Here is a 22,754-nt window from a genome sequence, read left to right on the forward strand (position 1 = left end):
CAAACAAAAGAGAAAAGAAAATAAGCAACAGTTTGAAACAACAAAAAATGGCTTAGCAATTGACTGTTCAGAATGATCTCTCTTAATTTCCACCTCATTACCCAGGAGAGTTAGCAGAGAAGTTTGACACATATTAATGGTCCTCAGTACATTTGAACTCTCTTGCATTCAGTTACAAAGCATCCTGCCTGAAGCTATTACATCGGCTCTTTGTCACAGACACCTAACAGCCCACCCACTCTATATGAATTCCAACGTGCTACTGTAGGATAATTATCCATTCAGAGGGAAGTCAATGTTCATCTTCCCAAGGACACTTCAAGGATTATCTGTGATAACCAGCAGCCACTTAAAAACACAAATAAAACAGAAAACTCGGTCTTTTGCAGCTTCTTCTTAAATGGTGAACAGTCCCAGAGTTTTGCTGAGGACAATGAAATATCCAGGATTTTGGGGGTGGGGTAGGGTGTGTGTATCTATCCTAGTCATATCAAGGAGTTTCCACAGATTTTAGTGTATGTATCAGAGTTATTTTGTCATGCAATGCACTGAAAGTTACTTCATCTAGTTTCTCCACAGTTTGACTCTCTTATTGTGTTTTGATTAGATTGCCAATGGCTCCAGAGGTTATCAATAATTAAAATCAGAATTGCTCTGGTTGCACATCCTATACTTTTAAAGGAAAATAAAAATAGTCTTTCATAGAGAGAATGATAGGGATTATCAAAGGATTGATCAGAAAGCTGTTTTGTTTATTTTTTTTTTTTAAGAAAATGCTCTACAGCTAGAGAGCTTGCAGGTCAGCAACATCCACATGAAAGTTACATTTCCACATTCAGCTGTGAAGCAATTCCAGTTGACTGAATACAGAAAGGTGTTCCCACTGCATGAACAGAGTGGGCAAGTAAAATAATGTGTTTCATGAATATTTAGCTGTCACATAGATTCACACAGCACATGAACCAAAACAGTCAGTGAGGGCAAGCTACATCTGAACATGTTTTGGAAAACACAGAGGGAGAATTGCATGAGAAAAGATCACAGAAGGAAATATGACATCCTAAGGTCCACTACTCCTCCAGTGAACTATAAGAAACTCTTCTGAGAGTTTCTAGAACTGCTGATTAGCATTCTGTCCAAGTTATCCCAACTGTAAAACCTGACACCTAACCTTTGAAGTTGAAAATACAGATCTAAATGTCTGCAGATTAAAGTGTACAATAAATGTAGCCAATAATCTTTTTCTTTAATGTGACAGTTAATATGAAAACACAGAACACAGTTGATGTAGAAATTTAGACTTTGCAACCTTCACAACTGAAGGAACAAAAGGCTTATGGCATTGCAAGGTTTTGCTTAAGAGGCCATGGCCAAACGTACATTTTATTCACAGTTGTTCTGAAAAGTAAAACCAGAAAACATTACAGGACTACTTCTTGCAAGTCTTCACCAGCAAGACATCTGTTACCCTAAAAGGGGCTCTCGTTCCTGCCTTGTGCAAGCAACCAAAAATGACACAAAACAAAGAACCAACAGACTGATCCAGACTTTCAACCTTCTTCAAGCCATTGTGACAGAGATTGGTCCAGGATAATAATCTTTTTTTTTTTTTTTCTGATAAGAAGTGCTCCTGTATTATTCTGCTTCCTAGAAGAACCATTCATGCTTCTGCATATTCAAACGTGAGGGAGCACCCAGATGGAAACCAAAGGACAACCAATATGAAATAAAGAACCAAAGCCCAGACATTCTCAAACTTAGGCTGCTGAGCAAGGCATATTGTTGCTGTTCTCCTGTTCCTCTGGCTTCTTATAGAGAGCACAAGGAAAGGCAGTACCTCTTCCTCCAGCTCAACAGAGATACAAAAGCTTAATCAATTAAAAAAAAGTGCCAATGTTTGTTCCTGAACATTAATTTCCACACTGGTAGATCACTATCCTTGGATCACAAATAATTTTTCTTTTAACATTTGGTCCTTTGACTCCCTCCCCTTCTTTGTCTGTGAAAATATTTTTAGTGAGATTAATGCACACAATCCAGAGTCAAGAGCAGAGGTTCCAAGTCTGGACTGTTACTGTACTGGAACAATATCTAACCCCTGTAGACACTGCAAGTGCATGACATTTCTCCCTTACTGACTCCAGTCACAGGATCTGTGCATTCTTGACTGTTTTTATGAAAATGCCTGAAGCTCCCTGCAACATAAGCCATTATGCTCAACCAGCCAAGTTTAGGGAAAAAAAATTTTAAAAATGAATGAGAGCCCTGAAAAAGAGAAAACAGTTTCATTCTATCCTGACACTTTTGCTGCTGTTGGGAATCAATTTAATCTCTGAAAGTGGAATTTAATTAGTTGTGTCACCTGTCTTAACTGATGGCTACCCAAAACTGCCATACTCAACCTCAAAGCAAATTTTAAGAATTACATGTATGTATCAATGTATTATATTGGTACTTTTTTTCTATCATTTTTTGAAGTGACTTAAGTAAAGAGCTGTTTTCCTCACATAACAGTAGGATTAAGTCTCACTAACACACCAAGTTAAATTCTAGTTCTGTAGTGGGGGGGAGGAAGGGTCAGGTTGAGGATTGAAATAAATGGCTTCTTTACTCAACAATTCCAACTGGAACAAAATTCATCTATCAAGCATTAAGAAAAACTTACAGATTAACTTCAGGAACAGTATTTCCTACTGAAACCTTTGAGGCTCTACTCAGTTTATAAATCATGGAGAGGTGAAGTTCATTCATTGAAGAGATGATCATGGTACTGCTTATCTGTCTCTCCCCAAACTTGTCCATTAGTGACCATATTACGTAGCAGCTTTGAGATTTCAAGTTATATTCTGAGAAATATCTCCTAGCATGAGAAACTTCTGTGCCTTGAACATGGCTTTCACAAATAAAGTATTATTCAAGCCATGCATGGGACCAACCTATCTCTTTTACATCTCAAGTGTTTTCTGGGTGTTGGCTGCAACTCCTAAAGTGAGTCAGTGAGAACACTGTTGGGAAGCTTCCTTCTCACACAAGTAAAGCAAGTGACAGAGAGCAATTCAGGGAGCTGGGAAGTGGTGGGAACAAACCTGGCAGGTCTAATTGAGCCCCACAGGAATGCTGTGTGATAGCAGCTGGATCTGCAGTGATTCTGTTTAGTTTGCTTGCACTGCAGTTAAAGGTGTGGCTATAGCTCTCAGTCATATGTGAACTAGCTTCCAAGTGAAAAACTCAAATCCCAATTTTGCTGTGACCAAGACAGACCAGCTGGAGAAAACCATGCTAAAAGAAGCAGAGCACTGAGACCTCATAAAGCTTGTGCTGTTCTTGGTATCTGAGCTAATCACATAAATAATTGGATGTGCCTTCAAAACCTGTGGTACCAAAAATCCTACTTCAAAGAGCATTTCTTGAAACATAGAGCCTTTCCCAGCCATTCAAAAAAATGTATTACATCTAAATTACCAAATCAAACAAGTTCATCTAGTGGGTCTTAAAATATATATAATAAGTAGAATCTCCTGAGCATTAAATGATTTTAATGCTGTCTCATTTCTGAGAATGGAGGCAGAGAGGGATTTGTCAGGAGTAGCTGCTCACAGCAGGCTCTGCTCCTGCTGCCTTCCAGGCTGACAGCTCCTTGGCTTCTGGCTCCTTAACCCACAATTGTACCTGTTATTGTGTAAAAGTTTTCTCTATTTCTGGTGATTGCATGGGTGGATGACAACTTTTTCCTTCTGAGTCATTTGTTTCTCCTTGGGCCTTTAAACTGCTCCTTTACAGTATAATCAGTCTCAGCAAATGACTAGTAATTACCATATTAAAACAGACTTCTTCCAATTAAATAATTTTTGAGTATAGGCTGTCCAAAAACTAACTTTCCATAACATCCCAAGCTTGCTCCATTTCCTTCTGTACTCTGAGTGGAAAAGAGGGACAAACTAATTGTTATATTTTCTTCCACGATACCTTTACCCTAATTAGGGGAGCTTTCCCCCTTTCTACCCCTCACTCTGGGCTCTGGTCTGGAAGGCCAAGGTGTTTCAGCAACATCAAGTTCCCACAGATTGTAAATAAGAAATTACATCTTTCCTAGAAGAAAATCAGTAAAAATATTCTCCAGAAAAAAATATTGCCATTAGTTTCCTAACTAGAAGTTCTTCTGCATGTAGAGTATCTGCAAGAGCACATCATGACAGGACAAGGGGGAAATGGCTTCACACTGAGAGCAGGTTTTGATAAGATATTAAGAAATTATTTTTTACTGTGAGGTTGTGAGGCTCTGGAACAAACTGCCCAGAGAAGTTATGGGTGCCCCCCATCCCAGGCAGTGTTAAAGGCCACGTTGGATGGGGTTCTGAGTGGAAGGTGTTCCTGCTCATGGCAGGTGGTTGGAACCAGATGTGCTTTGAAGTCCCTTCCAACCCAAATCATTCTGTAACTCCATGTCTTCTCTCAACATCTACTCATATGTAGGCATGAAATTAAAGGATGGTACTGCTGTCATATCACTCCAAAAAAAAAAAAAAAAAAACCAAACACTTCAGCATTGTACCTCAGTATTCAAGTCCAGAGCCTTACTTGAAAATAAATATATTTATACACACAGAGAGTGGGATCTTGGGATTTCCTGAGGCTTCTCTCAGATAGTGTGACTCACAAAGCACCTCACTGCCTCAGTGCAGAAATCATAATACACACAGAGGGTCCACAGAATTATTAAAAGTATTTGTACTGCATTATTGCTAGAAATCTCAACACTGATTTGACTCATTTTTACAGTACCAGCAGACTAGTTTTGATTGTGAATGTCAATACTCAGAAGGAGATAGGTAATATACACAAATTGTAGAAGACAACACAAGAGGTGTTGAGCCAAAAAACAACAGATTTACAAGGATGCTTCTATTATATTCTACAGAGTAAGTTCTCACTCTTGTGTTTTCATTTTTTATCAAAGGCTTCCCTCAGCTAACTAGTAATTAGCAGAGAACTAACTTCCAAACAGTTTTAAGGAACTAAATTCTTTAAAGGACACAGCCCTATTGATATGGCAATAATAATTTCATCTCATAGTGCAGGCTACATCCACAGGCAGCACTTTGAGACGCCCCAACACAGACTTACCTTACTACTTTATGCCTACCACGTTTGCAGGTTTTGTTTGTTGGTAACACTAAGGTGATCACATTAAGGGGATTGGGAACTATTGCAGTTTAATATACCAATACTTGATCACCTTCACAAAGTTCAGAGGAGAAAGTCTCCAACGTTTTCAAATCCAGCAGGTGAAAAACAACCACACAAATCTGGTCTGAGCTGAGGTGGCACATCAGCTACAGACATGAAACACAGGTTTCTAAAGGAAATGCAGAGCACTCTGGCCCCCTAGAGAGTGAAAACATTAGGTGATCTTTCATTCTCTGGCAATACATTTTGTCTCTTTACACAGTAATTTGAGAACTGTCAAGGAATCCACCACTGCATGATCTCATCGACAACAGGTTAACAGCAAAGACTGATGGGCAGGTGTTGAACAGCCTCAAGAAAGTGTTCTGCCACAGGCAGAAGCACATGACTCAACAGACTCAGGCCAAAACTTTGGAATCTGTATTGAGAATAAATAAATATCTCCTAGCTCTTCAGAATATCTTTGAATCTGCTTTTATCGACAGTAATTATTGGTTTCCAAAGACCAAACCTACAAAAAAATCAGGTACCACCCAAGCATTTCCTAATAAAGATTTATTGTTTCTGAAAAACATAAAAGTATGAGAAAGAGTTTAACAAACCCATCAAATAACATCAGTTATAAATACATTCACATGCATATGCAAGTTCACATAAACAAAAAAAAAATCCTCAAATACACTTTTAGAAGATATCTGTGTGGCCACCTAATTTCAACAGAATTTAAAATAACTGAAAAATTGAAGATCAAAAGGAAATGGTTCTATAAAGGTATGGAAAAACTGGGAACATTTCTGAACAAAAGCAATTTTTAAGTGCTTTTTAGGAATTGTAATACAAAAGGCATAAAATAGAAAACCCTTTGTAGTCAATGTTTTCTGTTAATATTCAGTCAATACTAATAAGATGTTCAAATAGTTAAAACTGGAATGCCCAAACTGGAAACAAAAACTTGAACTTATACAGAGAAAACACATTTTCTTCTGGGTCTTTTATTTTTGGTTTTTTGGAGGGGTTTTTTAAAGTAGCAAATGTCCAAACTGGACATAAATACATTGACAAGCCCATAGAAAATGAAGCACACCAAGGTTTAATGTCATCTTTCATAAATACCTCAGGTTATACTCCTGTGTACCAACCTGAAGAGTAATTTTCTCATTTAAAATAGAGTAAAACAATGAGTTCCTGATGTAGAAGTCTAGCTGAACCAAGTCCCCAAACAGTGTTGTTTTGCTAAGGTCAGAGATTATCACCATTTTATTAGTAAAGATAATAAGGTCTTGATATACAGAACAGGCTTTTTAATAAATACAAGGGTTAAAAGGAAACAAGGAAGGAAAATTATGTCAAAATATTGGTAAGGTGTGCACAAAGTGACTATAAAGATCATTGTGCTGACTGGAGCAGTGCAGGGCTGAAACACAAAGTGCCTGCCTGCCAACAAACAGAAAACTACATAGAAATAATTACAGAGATAAAAGTAAACACTTTCCATTTATGTTTCAATTTAACATTTCAAAAATACAGAAAATCTCTAGAGATAAAATGAGATGCCTGCCTTCAAAACACCACTAATCATTACGGCTGTTCTGGGAAGGTCAACATCCCACAAAAAAAAAAAAAAAAAATATAATATTTACCTCTAAAGATGAAAACCGCATCTATTGAAACACTTCATTGCATACACCAACTCAAAATGTCCCAAAATAAAACAAAAAATAAGTAAAATACAAGTATTTTTATATTTTGAACTCATGATCAAGGTATTAAATTGTTTTCTTTGGACCAAATAGGCCCAGCTGCACCAAGTGTTTATCAGCAGCAGGTTGATATTGTCACAATAAAACCAGCATTTCTGGAGTTTCATCTCCTTGCTAATGTCTGAAGATATCGGTGTCCCTCCATTTCTAATGGACAAAGTTACTATGAAAAACTATTTCTCACTTTTGTGAAAGAAAAATATTAACAATTTTCAAGACATTGCGCAGCACAGAAACGACCCAGATCTCAATAATTCTGCAATACATTGTAGCTGTTTTCTCACCAGCCCTAACTTGAAAGAAACCATTGGAAGGAGAGACCTGTCCTGTACAAATCCCCAAACCCAGCCACAGTTACCACTGGAGAGCAGAACATTCCCATTTTTGCTGGCCATTTGCATTGAATCCATGTAACCCCTAATAACCTGAGGCAGAGGAGAGCAGAGCTATGGGAAGGGGACCATTTTTTAACCAAGATGTAAAGCTGTTTTTCCATAACCTGGTACCTGCTGTTTGGGTCTCCTAGCACTCCTTCTGGAGCCTTCTGACACTGCCCAAAGCCAAACCCTTTCCCCAGTACTGCAGCAGAGTGCTGTCAGCAGTGGCATCCCAACTTTCATTCCCAAGGTACCAAAAGATCTCCCATTGTCCAGGGATAATGCTGTTCAGAAGAGCCTAATAAATAAACCATCCTCCACGGTGCTATGAAACAATTCCAACCCCAATACACTCTTAAAATCAACAGACACAAAAATAATAACCCTCCTCTCCTGCTGTCTCTTCTCCCTGCTTTCACTGAGAGACATCTTCAGTTAAAAAAAAAAAATCTTTAATCATGAGAAGAAAATAAGAAGATGAATTAAACACTTGCTATATACATATCCCACTCTCAAAAGACAACTACCACTTTCACGCAAGAATCCTCTAGATATAAACATATTAAACTTTCAATCATCAGTATACAAAGACATTAGAGAAAAAGAGCATTACCTAAGGCAGAATTACCTTCCAGTCATAATGTTTGCCATATAAGCATCTGGGTACAATGAAACAGAGACCAATACAATGGGAACTCAAAATGAATATGGCATGATAGGACTGAGATTATGCAATTATTACCATTTTAATACACACTGGAAAGCAGAAACAAGCTCTCAATTATCAAAATGTCTCAGGGAGTGAGAAAGCCTCACTGCTGTATTACACTTACATCTCTTCAGGCCTGTATACCTTTTGTCACTTGCCTTAATAGCAATATCAAACACTACATATGACAAATAAAATTGTGGAGGGCTTTATTATCAATCATTTTAAGCTTCCAACAGTAAACAAGAGTGTTTAAACAGGAAGATCAGCACAGCAAAGCAAATGTCTCTCCACGGTTTCCCTAATGCTCATTCTTCTAACATATGGACATTCAGGTTGAAGTCCTTCAAAATGGGATTAAATTCACACAAAAATATTTTACGCTCTCACAATTTCGAACATCTTAACATCACATCTGATTTTTATATTTTAATTTAACTTAGGAGATATGTTAGTCCTTAAAAAGGAGTTGAATTCGTCCTTGAGACAAGTCCTTCAGGTAATTTTACTTCAGTATCATGTAAGTTAGAACATATTATACCTTGACTATCATCAGGATTTACAGCCAACCATCTTCAATATTTATCAGCTTGTCTGACTTTAATTATAATATGCATGGAGCTAATGGAGCTAACTTCCAACACCACATGTATCAGACTCAGTTCTCAGAAGCCCTTAGCAAACCCTAAGCATGAATGCTAACTCAGGCAACGTGGATTTCCTTGCACTTCCCAGTTTGTATCATCCACTAATAACAGAGTGCTGACTGAACAAGGAGATGGTAAGGACAAGACACCTCATATATGGTGAAGGCAGCACCTGTGTGGTGTGATGGAAATCTTAAGCTTTCCATCTGAGATACCAGAGAAAGAGAAGGGAAAGCAAGAAGAGAAGAAAATACTAAGAGATAGTCAGCTCACAGCACTCAAACACACAAACTCCTCTGGGTTTGCCACATACTTGGTGTTTACAAATCAACATCACATTACCTACATAACCTGACCTTGCCAAAACCACTCACTCTTCAGGACAGACCACACACAACAAATAAAATCTGAAAAGCTAAACGGTAAACAGAGCTAACAGGGTTACCTGGAAACAAAGTTGTAACTTCAAAACGTTTATAGCTCTACAGCTGCAGGCAGGACACACACCTCACATTTGTGCTGTGTGCACACAAAGGAAATAGCACAAGGAATTGTGCACTTTCCATGAAGATAAGTTCCTCCAAAGACTGAGTGCCGTGCATTAGTTCTTACCCTCCAACTTCATAAAACTGACTTGCTTGGGAGCCTGAAAAGCTAGAGGCTGATTTGCAAAAAACACGAACAAAAACAAACAAACAAAAAAAAAAATCCCAAAAAATTTGTATTTCTTTCCCCACCCCCCCCCCCAAAAAAAAAAAAAAAAAAAACCAAACCCAAACCTTTTTTTATGTGTGTAAATGGTGCCAAACCAAACTCCTATTTCCACATAGTTTTGTTTTGGGGTTGTTTTTTTTTTTGTATTTATGCTACCTCTGTATTTAAATCTCTATTTCTAATCACAGGTTCCAGGTAAGTGACATTCACCAAGACAAGCAAAAACTGTATTTGCTCTTCATTTACACACAGATGTACATATTTGAATATATACACACACATATGTAGAGCAATAAGTGACAAAACTTGGTGCCACCAAGAGGACATGAATACAAACACAGAAAATGCCCCTTTGAAATAGTCTCAACACACATGTTCATGGGTGTTTCATGTGTTTTTCTCCCATTCTTTCCATCACCAATCAGACTCAGGAGCAGGTGGGCAGCTGTAAGAACTGACAGAAAAATCAACAGAGCTCTCCCAAAAAGCTGGCTCTGCTTTATTAGCTGCCACGCCGCCGTACAGGCAGCTGTTGCGTCCCTAAGAGGGAAGACTGCAGGGAAGGAAGACAACCAGATCCTGATTAGCCCACAATTAATTTTGCCCAAATGACTCCATATTTCTTCCCATCATGAGAGAAAGCTCACAAGAGAACAGAATAGCAACCCAGTCCTCACAACTTGCATTCCAGTGAAGCCTCAGAGGCAGCAAGTGGTTACAAAGGGAGAAAGGCAAATCATTTCCAAGGCTCTGACTTGCAGTCTCAGCAAGTAAAGTGAGATTTAAGGCTCAGTGCATAGCGTGGCAGTAGTTATGGCTTTTTACCAATTACCTCTAATAGGGGTGGTTCCATTTCCCTGTTGTCGTGCGAAGCAGCAGACAGACAAAGCCTGTATCTTAAATAGAAACACTAACTGCAAAGTGCATGACTGTCAGATGGACCACAAAGGAACACAGAAGCCACTTCCGACTTACTAAGTACTGATCCAGCTTCCTCACCCAAAGCACAAGGAGAACCAAACTGCCTGCAACAACAGCGAGGCCCCTCCTGAAGCTTGTAGGTCAGAAAAAAATAATCCCCACTGGTTCACTAAGCTCCTGCCTAATTAAGCCCTTTGGGTCGAGGTGTAAAAGAGAGGACGAAGTGCCTACTCCAACAGAAATGCTAGCAAATACAACCCCTGTTATGAATCAATAATTACAGTTTCTCTTCAAAACCGATGACAAAGTGGGGCACACCACCTTTTCTTTGAAAGTATTCGTATGAAAGGTGTGAAAAACTAGATTTTAGGTTGGCTTCTCTTACTGACATTTTGTAAGAGACATTAGGGACGGGACTTCAGCTCAACCCTAGCCACAGCCATGAACCTCCTTTGTGGTAAGTATTTGCCATTTTGTAAAAAGCAAACCAATCTAAACCACACGCACAACCTGTGACCTGAACATTTTGATCAGAAAAGCTGTGGAAAAGCCACGGGGACACGAACACTGCTTGCTGCTGCAAGCCAGGCAGAGACTGGAAGGCCATGAGCGTAAACCTGACTGATGAAGGCCATGTGCAAATTACTCTGATTGGTAAGAGCAAGATGCATTAAAGTCTGATTGACGCATGGGATTGGGTTTATGACTGATGAGGATATGTACATGCAATTGTACTTGGAAGGAGTATTTTATAAATCCTTGTCCTTAAGGGCCTGCAGTCTCTGGACAGGTTAAACTGATATATGGAAGATTCCCTTAAATTTCAGTAAAATTAAGTCTTGTCTTATTATTCAAAAAGGTCTTGGTAAAAATGTATTCAAAAGGCAAAACAGTCTGTAGACCAAGCTCAGAGATTGCTTTAAAAGCCAATTAAAATTGGTTATCTCGCTGAAACTCCAACTACTTCCCCTTGGCAATTGAAGTTCAAAGCATAGAGATGAAGCATCTTGCCAGCTTCTGTGGTCTTTAAGCTGAATGACTATTTGGGCTTAATTTTGTTTTATACATATGATACTTCACATCAGTAAGTCAAGTTCTGTAAGAGACACCCCACCATGAGACAGGCTGTGGGCAGAGTCTGGTGTCTGACAACAGGGCTACATCCTACACAAGACTTGCTAATGAAACACTGGCTCGTGTTTGAAACATTAACATGTTTCAAATAAACAAACTACTATTAGTTTGACATCACACATTACCACTTCTATACAATTACCACAGTAATTAACAGCAATAAACATTTAACGCTTAAAATATTTCTTTCAGATCATCATCAGATTCTTTCATTTTTCCTTTAAATAAATAAAGACAGATACTTTCCCCTAACACCACATCTCTTTAACACATAAAGAATTAGCTAAATAGAAAGCAGCCATCCTCCCACCTAAGACATATGGGAAAACAAAGTTATTTGCATATATCCCCACAGGTCTCCTTTCGCTTGCCAATTTCCAGTCTTTAAATCATTATTAAGGGGAAAAAAGCATTTAGCTGCTTATTTTGGTTAGTTTGTTCTGCTAAAGAGAATACTCAAATCAATATTTTTTATCCATTTTTTTTAGCTAGATTGGTAACACAAATAGGAACATTCAGGATCATGTTGATCTAAACATTTCCAAAATCACTCCCACTCACATGCAAAAACCATAGGTATTCTTACCTCCTTATTTTCTAATCAATCCATGACAAAATAAAACATGTCTCTACAGATGTCTGCAGAAGCAATATTTAAAAAACAACAGTGACCACGAGTAGGAGAAAATTCAACTAGGCTTTTTGTTTTCTAAACATTCCGAATCCTCAAATGATTGTCTAACACTAACTTTCATCGTTATTAAAACCCAAATACCTAATTAGCTATTGTTTTGCTAGACAGCAAGGGCAATCCTTCTTCACATATTAATATTAAAAACCTGGTATGAAAATGCAATTCTCTCCTGCAAAGGGTCAGAGCTCCTCAAGTACACCCCCCTGCCTGAGGTGATTATTAATTCTGTAAGGATGTTCCTTTCCCTCAGGTGGCACTGCCAGCCCCTCTGCAGCAGAAGGGTCTCAAATTTGTTTGGTTTTATTATAAAGTGATTTAAAAATTTCATGAAGTCCCAAGCAAAAGAAAAGTCCAGCTTCAGAGGAATTTAAAAATGCGAACAAGAGAAAGTTAGATCTTGCATTAACCACGATTAAATTCAAATATTTTTAGCAGATCCTAAACCGGCACAATAACTACTGTAGACTGGGGTTTTTGGAACTCCTGTAGAAATGGTTTACTCCATTCCAATCCATAATGCAATATAAGAGTAACAATGAACCTTCCTGACATCAGCTGAGGGAGATGAAACACAGAAGGTTAATTAGAACACAAAAGGTATTAAACCCTGAGACATTAGGAACAAAGCCTTTCCTGAGCAGCAGCACTCACTAGTCCGGTGACTTTGTGTCTGATATCTGGATTACCTCATGTTTAACAATGTCTGATTAAACCTTTTGGTACCCCTGAATGTTCTCTAAGACCTTTTTTCTTCTGGAAGGCCCTGGTGTCAAACCTAAGCAAGCACCTGCTGCTGCTTAGGAAGATTCTTTGCTGTCTAACAGTCTGCAATTAAATTCACAGCGCAGCCTTCTGCACAGCAGGAGTTTGGACCTCTCTCTTGCCTTGATCACCACCTGTATTTCCTAAACATATAGAATTTAGAAAAACATCTGGATTTCAAGGAGACTTTTCACTCATTTTTCAAGTTAGTTGCACATCAGCTCTTACAAAATTTGAGAAAAACAAAGTAATAAGTGTTTCATCTTTATTATTTGAACTGGTTCAGTCCAGATTCTTTAACTTAAACAAGAAAATAGGTTTCAGTCTTAAGAATAATGTTTCTTCTCTCCTTCCCCCCAAAAGTGAAGCTTTCAGCTTATTTTTACACTGTTTTGTTTTGTTTTTGTTGTTTTTTTTAATAAAGTGCAGCAGAGTTGCTGAGTTAGTGAAATTAAGCCCTTCCACCATCTTCACCACAGCTAAGCCACAAAGGGAAGCAGACAAATCTCACTGCTAACTTTGTAGTTTTCTACCTTGTCACTTTACTAACTGGTTGGCTGGCATTTTATTCAAGCACAGCACATTATAAACCATCAAACACCTTTCTGATGCATCTATCTGAAGAGACCCTAAATGTCTTACTTCTCTCTGGCACAACCAAAAAACATTCAAGATTTCTCTTACTCCTAATTTGTTAACTTTCTGTCTAAAGCAGATCCAAAGGACCTGGCTATGTAATAGGAATCCAAACAGGAAGAGGATGATCTGAGGTTCCCCCCAAAAGCTCTTCCAACCCCTAGTGTCATCACTGCCGTCACACCAGAGTGACATCTCCCTGAAGCCACTGTGTGGTTACTGGGGGTTGCTGAACTTGCCAAACTCACTCGTCTCTGGGCTTGCAGGCTCTTGTTCTACCATCATTTGGAATTTTCTTTCTTTCCAATGATTTAATTAGGATTTGAGAGAAAGAAACTTAAATACACCTGTCATGAGCACTCAGTCAAACACATTAATTGGCCAATAATCCAGCATTTTAAATGCTCCTCTTTCCTCCATTGCAAGGCTGCCCTTGTTATTCCTATTTTAGTACCATAATATATTGTTTCACTTAATTACAGCTTGTCCAGACTTATATGGCTGCACAAGATGGGAGAGAATAAAAGATATACAGCACCACAAAGACTCCCACAGATACTTCTTTATACAGCAAAGCTACAGTATGTCACCAAATGCTCCTTGCTAAATGGGGATAGTGCATCTTGGGTGGTCCAAACTAATTTTAAATAATTTGATGCACTCCTATATGCTTCTATACATAAGAGGCAATCATTACAAAGCATCCTTAATGCAGGGCAAGGGAAAATCTTCACTGAAAATAAAAGCACACTGCTATTGCTGCAGCCGAGATTGCTATTGCACCACAAGGGCCTGGTGGGGTGTCCAGTTAGGTGTTGGTGCTCAGGCTGTGCTGAGTCATGAATACAATGCCAGAATTTGACCTTTAATTATTCTTCCACAGCAGGAAGAATTATTATCCCTATGTCAAAAATAAATGACATTTTCTTCCTGTAAAGATTCCATCATTTGAAGGAGAAAGGTGATTACAGAGAAATGTTGGTTCTAGTTAATGGGTTATTCCTTTCTTAACATAGCTCCCTTGACGTTATTATATGGCTTTTGGAATTTGAGATATGTCTTAATTCCTGTTAATGGCAATGTCAAATATTAATACAAGTGGGCCAAAACTAAATGACTTTGAGAATTACTGAGTAACTGCGTTAGGACGAGTGAGATCACTGGGTTATGGCCTGTTATGCAAGGACGGCATTTTATACTTCAGGCACTGGATATTGCTTGGTTTTTTGGTACAAACGTAACAACCATTCTTCTGTTGCACAGTTTCTTTACTTTCCTGACACCCCATGCATGCTTTGCTAGAAGATACTTCGCTGTGGATATAAGCAAACAGTGGCCAGAAGCAGAGGAAATCACTCTGACTCTGGAAATGAAATTCAAGCCAGTCATAACACACACCAGCAATGAATCATTCTCCTGAATTCCCTTTCTCATCTGCTATGCAACAGCTGAAGATTTATCCACCCAAAGGTTTGATTCTTGCTGATAGATGAGGTAGGGTGCTGGGAAGGTGCCAGGGAAGGCCATGGAGCAGGTGATCTGGAGTGACATCGTGCCGTGCTTACAGGACTGTGCAGCTGCTGAAGAGTCCAGGGCACAAGTGGTACGAGGAGCACCTGAGGGAGCTGCCAATGTCTAGCCTGGAAAAAAGGAGGCTCAGGGAGACCTCCTCTCTCCCTACAGATACCTGAAAGGAGGTTGCAGCCAGGTACAGGGTCCATCTCTTCTACCAGGTAACAAGGCATAGGACAAGGGGAAATGGCCCCAGGTGGCATGAGCAAAGGTTTAGACTAGATATTGGGAAAAACCTCTTAACTGGAAAGGTTGTCAAGCCCCAGATCAGGCTGTCCAAAGAAACAGTGGAGTTTGCTGGAGTCACCATCCCCAAAGGCATTTAAAAGACATGCAGACGTGGCACGTAGGGAAATGGTTAATATCTGGGCTTTAAGATCATAAAGGTCTTTTCCAGTCTAAATGATTCAATGAAGTGGGGACTGTCAATAGTTCCTGGCCCCCTAAGACATTCCAAAGTGATGAACTCAACTACTGTCTCCAAATAGTGTGACAGTAGCTGTTGCCATTTAGTGCTCTCCCATCACAGGGAATAATCAATGAAATTATTGCAAGGGATGTCCCAGTTCAATTTTTGTCTCTTTCTTGAAGCCCTCTATAATTGTCCCGTATGGCTTTGCAAGAAACAGTCTATTTGAGTCTTGGTTACTAAACCATGAGACACTAAAATAAAATATCCAGTACTAAAACACTCTCCCTGTAAGACTCCGTGTTCCCCAGTAGTGAGAATAATCCTATTTACTCAATTTGTATACAAAAAAGAATGCATTATTTCCACTTAAATGCTATAAGATCACAAACATTAAATCACTCTCTGACAGAACTCAGACATTCAGATTACACAGGTAATGGGCTCTGACTCTGAAAAATCCAAACTTTGAAGCATTTTTTCCTCTGCTTTTTGTTTAATTTTTACAGTCTAATTTTTTTTCTTCTAAAATGATTGAAAATACTCTTTAAAAAAACTCCCAGAGCACCAGATCCAAACATTAAATGCATGAGAAGGTAAATGCAGAAGACATAAAAGGCCCACACAGCACAATTGAATGAAGAACACAACTCTGCCTCTTTGCATGTCTCTGGCTTGGAGGTGACATTTGTGCAGCTGTGGACAGCTAGCTAGACATTAAAAACAATTTGGACAGGATGCTGAAGAAAGCCAGCAAACCCACACAAAGGTTTAGACATATGAAAAATAAATAAATAAAACACAGGATGTAAATACAAGAAATGTGAGAAAGAGAAGGAATGGGATTTCTGTGTCAATAAGGAAAACAGAAGTGGTGGGAAGCCACATCAACTCTTAACTGGGTAAAACGAACCAGAAATAGTCTCCAAACAGGAAAGAACCCAAAGAAGTCCTGTGCAGTGGCATCAGAAGGATTACTGGGGGACAAAGGTATAAAAGGAGCAGAGGAAATTGGTTTCCTTGATTCTGTACTCGTGTACACATTTACACACAGGTGTGTACACATGCAGGTATATAAATGCAAACACTCCTTTACTTTTTTTTTCTTAAAATTCACATATAAATACCTATCTATCTATTTCTGTATCTAAATGTATCCATATATGTGTGTATGTGTTTGCATATATATGTATACACACAGATGAATCCTCTTCCCTACTGCTTTCATGAAAGCCAGTGGGGATTGGGAATTTATTCCAAGCTCATTGCAAATTGAGATATCTGAATATATTTTCTCAGAATGATGTCCCTGCTTGAAGCCCTCCATAGATTGCCTAGGAGAAACTTCTACCTTTCTGTTCAATTTCCAGCTATGCTTTTATCAAATAATTTCTAAGTGGATGTGCAAACATTCAGTCCCTAACAAATCTGAACTAAAGAGACTCTCTTCTGGAATGGGGTCCTCAGATTCCCTGCTCGAGTACACCAAATCATCCTTGTATTTCTCCTTGTCCCTTTCACACACCTGAACAAACTGTTTAGCTTCATGCCATTGGTCTAAAGTCAAGAGATTTGATCTGCCATCAGACAGGGAAAGAAAGTCAAGAACTTCTACAGATGACATCTACACTTTTCAAAGACCTCCTGTTCAAAAGGAATTAATTTGCACCCTCTTGTTCCATGCTGCTGAAGTCTGCCCTTTCTCTAGAGAGTGTGTGCTATATTATCCTGTTTCAGAATATAAAAGGGGGGGACAGAACATAATCACCAATAGCCACCAGTTTCTACAGAGCTGAGCCTGAAGACTGGTCACTAAAATGAAACTAATTGAAAAAGAGACAGTAAAGAATGAACAATGAGAGCCTTCAGGACTAGATTAATGATCACTTTTGACCAGATGACTGAACTGAAAAAAAGGTGGAATACTGCTTTTAATAACACTTTCCATTTCCCTTTCTCATGAGCATCCGCCCAGACAGAGACTTCTGAAGTGTTTTAAAATATCACGTGATTTAAAAAATATCTATTTTGAATACAAAGTGCAAATCTTCTGTTCTAAAAGTGTTAGTGCAGGGCATTTTGAATTTTTCAAAAGATCTTGCATCGTCTCTTTGCAAAACATTTTTCAAACTATTTGAAAGCTCAGAATTATTTCCTGAACTCGCCTTGAATTTATGAGCAAGACAAGATGCCTGAAACTGCTCAAACTATTGGTCCAGAGATCTCTGACTGGTTTTTTCTACCACCGAGCTTTACAGGAGAACAAAGGCTACACCACAACTTCAAGATCATTTGTAGATCATCATGTATAACATCAGGCATTGTCCTGGAAGCATTTACTAGCATTTATGGGAAATGTTGTTTGTCTGTCTGTGCTAACATACCTTGCTAGGAATTATGGGGGGCTAGAAAGGGGGAAATCTTACTGCTGCTGTTAGCACACACACTCAAATACCTTAAAAATCAAAGTACTAAAAGTAATGTATAAGTAATAATTTGAAGTGGAATCGACTTTCTTTAATTACATTTGGTGTTATATACTGTGATGCATTACTAAATAAAAAGAAATATCATCACAAATGACAAAAATCCATGCTTAATTTAAGCAGACCAATTACTCTAAGTGCTGCTACAGTCAGAAAAGTGATTCAAGGATTCATACGGGAACACACAATGCCATTTCTTCAATAGCTTCCAGATCAAATTCAATGTAAAAGCCAAAAGGTCAATTTTTTTTCTGTACCCCATGGTATCACAACCTCCCTGTTGGACTTGGAGCACTTGGCTGAAATCTTTCTTTCCTGACATTTCTCTGCAGCTGCAGTGATCATCATACATTAAAAGACACTAACTTTTTACAGGAAATGCTTCATTTTTTCCAGGTAGATTTTATATTAGTCTGGAAACTAGACATCCAGTATATAGTTATGCCGGAATAACCCAGTAATGCAGAAATCAGGCAGAATAAATAGTCAGACAATTCTGTACCTTGTTGGGTGAGAAGGTGCTTAGCCCCAGTCTATCCCTCCCTCCCCTTTATCACCTCAGACAGCACCATCAGTGCAGAGATGTCTGAGGATTCCCTCCCTAAGTGATTGCTGTTGCAGACTGAAGAGCATAAAGAAGTTACATTTCATTGCAGCAGGCTGCTTAAAATCTAGATTTCTTACTATGAAAACAGCAATCTCAATTCAAGCTTGTCCACAACAGTTCCAGCTGGGATGCACCAACCGACTGGAAAAAAAACAAACCAGGTATTTTTAATAACACGTGCAAACTCTATCAACACAGCTCATGCAGGAAAAGTCAGACACTTTGTGGTAGTGCCAGATTTGCTGAACAGGCACGTACCAACACATGTGCAGTTGGCTCAACACCTCAGGTGTCACATTGCCTGTATTTACATTAAACAAGGTGTGCTCACTGGAAATATGGCAGCCCCAGTGATGCAGAAGTGGTTGTCTGACAGCTGAAATCATGAAAGCAGAAGATAACTTATGTTATAAACAGACAAGAATAAAAGACAACTTAAAGCAGGTAAGGTGAAAGTAGCTCATATGCAAATGCTCTGCATTGCTTCTTTTTTGTTGTGTCAGTCTGTGTTTCACATCACAAGTGATTTGCAGAGTTCCACGTGGACTGTGCAAAAGCATGCATTTCTCAATTTTCATTGCAATACTCCTCTGCAAATTAAATAAATGCAAGGGTAGCAGCCTGCACAAAGGGATCTTGACAAAAGACAGACCATTCCAGGACCATACCTTGTAAAATTATTAATGGCACAAATCCAGTAATTTACAATTGCAGCTGAGGCCCTTGACAGGCAGGACTCAGAAATCAAAGTGCCAAACTGCCACATAATTGCTGTGAGAAACACAACTTCCAACAAAATCAGTCATATTGAAAATTAAGTTCTTTCCATCTAGCAAGATGATCAAGAAGCATTCAAAGTTAATGCAGCATCAATGAAAAATAATAGACCTCTAACTGGGGGGGTGTGGAATTTGGAAATCCAAAACTGTGCCCTTGGGGGTTTTCTCCTGTAGTAACCAAGCTTCATATATAGGTTTGGAAGGTCAAATATTCTGCAGAAGTTTCTTCTATGAAACTTTTATGTAAAAAACTTCAGCAGACAACACTCACTTATTGACACCAAAACTTAAGAATAAAATATTACAGCTACTTTTCACAGGTCTAATACAATTTTCATTGACAAAGTGGACTCATAAAACACCCCTATTATAGGTATTTTGCCTTACATTTTGTAACATAGATATGCAGACATGTATGAAGGAAAGCAGACTCCTAATCCTACTACAGAAATAAAGTGTTTTTCAGTAGTAGGGTTAATCTAGTGAAAATATAGCTATTACTCACATTTCGCTTCAGAAATATGACTTAATATTCCTCATTGTTTTCATTTTCACATCCAGCCTCCAAAACCCTTCTCAAATCTAACCACACATCAGTTTATTTGCTCACCCTAGAAGCAGTTTCAACTGTTTATTTCCCAACCTCATCTTCTGGTGGGTGGCACCCACTGCTTTTAACTGATAGTCATTTTACAGCTTGGTAAGATTCTTTATAAAACTTGCCCCACCACCAATTTTTCTGTCAGAAAATCTGATTACTGATACTTTTTCATCCAGAAGGTCAGCAAAATAAAACATTCCCAGCAGGCCTGTGCACCTTGTTGCAATACATATAGAGGCACAGAAGATGCTCTTGTAGAGGAAAATGTAATTCAAAACACATCAGCACAGCTGAAGCTTCTTTGGATGACACAACAGATTGGAATTCTATTGCAAGTGCTTTTAGATCTGGGTAGATCTGGTTCCATCAGAGCACCATCAGAGAGCCATTGGCAAACTTAGGGGCAGCTGGCTTTTTTTCACAAAAATAAATTTAAAAAAATTTTTAAAAAAAGGAATGTCAGTCTCAGCAACAGCAACCTCCCAGTGTGGTCAATGGGGAGCAGGTTTCTGTTTCTGTAACCACACACCATAAAGGAGAGAAGTGAAAAAGCAAGGGCTAAATCATGAAGATGAAATATCTGTATTAACTCATATCTGTTCTCATATAAGTACAGGGAAACTGAATAGATAATTATCAGCCACCCTTTCCCCTTTTGGTACAGCTCACTTAGATCTCAATTTCTTGTTGTAGACTTGAAGGCATTTTGCTATAAATAACCCTGTCTTGTCTCTGAAGTCATGCATACATTTTTATCTGTTATTTTTGTGTAAAATAAGGCACATTTTATTGTAATCACAAGAATATTAGGGGCTAGTTAGGCTGTTGAGAGACTACTCTGTGTTTCTAACAGCCAAGTCTGTTACTTTTCCACAGAAACTGTAATTCAAAATTTATGTCAGAGAAGGGACAAGTAACAACTTTAACAAATATTTTTTAGCTTCAATGTAACACAGCAATGCTATAAATGTGGGACTTCTTTAAATCATGCAATACTATTTTTCCTTCAGAAAATCTGACAGTTTCTACAGGGAGGACACCAAGGGCTTTTAGAGATCACCAAATAAACTAATTAAAACACAACTCAGAGGAACAATACAACTTTCAGAGACCAGGTAGAGAGGGACCACTTATTATCAAAAACAACAGAAGCCCAGCGCTGGAAACTCTCTGTAGTCACTCATCATAGCCAGCAGAAAACTCCTGCCCCCTGGGCAGGGAGGTGCAGCTGGAGAAGCAGGAGCAGGGCTCTGTGGAATCTCAGGGCTGAGGAAAGGACCATGCCCAGGCATCTGTTTTAGAGCTCAGCATGCAATATCCTGGGAAGTGGGTTATTTATCCTCTGTTCACCGATCCACACCCACATCTGGCAAGTTTCAGTTGGCTTTTTTATGAAAACACATCCCACCAAAGTCTTATGAAAAAGATTATTTTAGTGGAATTAGCATAAGATGGATGTGGCATCCATGAGGAGAAGGAGAGGAAAGAGCGCACGGGCAGCTGCAATGCACACCATACTCCCAACTGGAAGAAGCAGAATGCCTGTGGCAATCTTCCATAACCTTAATGTCTTACTGATACAGCCTGCGCCAAATGGAAAAGATAATTTTAGAGCTATGTGAATTCAGGGTTTCAGGATTTGCTACTGAGATGTCACGTCTTTGCAAATAAGGAAAAAAAAAAAGGACAAAGAAACACAGTTGCATCACTGGAATAAGGGATACCACAGTTCAGTAAGCAGCTGGCTAGTAGGGAAAATAGGCAATAGCAGTTTGCACACTGAGCATCTGGGGTTTCTAAGATGCCCCAATAAGATTTTTTTTCCCCATTTCATTCTTAAAATAACTTAGAATAATTTTGACTCTTTAAACCCAATCCCCTGCTAAACAGCAACCTTCTCATCACTACCCCAAGGCCACCAAAAGAACACCTATCATGTACCTTGTGACTTCTGCTATCAAAGTATTCACTGTTTAAGCATTACAGAGGACAGTTTATTTGCTGGGTTTCTAGATTTTTGAGTCAACAGATTAGCTCTACAAGCATCATGGAAGTGTTCTCATGCTAAAAATAATTCTATGTCATTAAAAGGATGCTAAAGTCTCAATTGATTTCCTACTTAAAACCATCCTCATCATCTTCAGTGTTCCTGTTAAAGAAACAGCATATAACTATCTAGCAACTGAGAAGAGAAATTTGTACCCAAGACTTCCATAACTCTTTTAAACTCAGGATTGTTGTTTTTTTTCCTTTGTTCACTTGTTGGATTCTGGGGATTTTTAAACCAGGAGTAACCTAACTTTGAAACCAAAGATGCTATTTCTCTCTGACTTGCCACTGAAAATCTGACAGTATATAGGGAGAATGCAAATAAAGATTTATTTTGCAATGGTGCAAGACCCATAAAATCTAAACTATATGCATAAACATACACAAGATTATTTTTCCTACTGTAATTTAACCTTAACTTTTCTTTTTATATTCTGTTCATAGTGAATCACCACGTCAAAAGATTATGCATCACATTTTAAAGCAGAAGTGCTACGGGGCTTTAAAACATACTATAGGGAATTTATTTTCCCCATTACAGATCCTACATCCTAAGACAGAAGCGCTGAATATACCACAAGTTAAACATATGAAACAGTTGAGAAGGGGGGGGGGGGGGGGGGGGGGATATAAAAAAAGAAGTATACACAGTTGCCTCTCCCCCTAAAAGCCTGGCACAATGAGGGATTTGGGGTTTTATTATTCTTTAC

At 38.6% G+C, this 22,754-nt stretch overlaps 1 protein-coding gene across 1 annotated transcript in view; it reads right to left on the minus strand.

Annotated features, from left to right (window-relative positions):
* The window catches only part of GRID1 (glutamate ionotropic receptor delta type subunit 1), a 493,561-nt gene that overhangs the window by 272,343 nt on the left and 198,464 nt on the right, over nucleotides 1-22,754 (minus strand). The window lies entirely within an intron of this gene.

This window comes from Cinclus cinclus, chromosome 7 (assembly GCF_963662255.1).
Source record: "Cinclus cinclus chromosome 7, bCinCin1.1, whole genome shotgun sequence".
Taxonomy (NCBI): domain Eukaryota; kingdom Metazoa; phylum Chordata; class Aves; order Passeriformes; family Cinclidae; genus Cinclus; species Cinclus cinclus.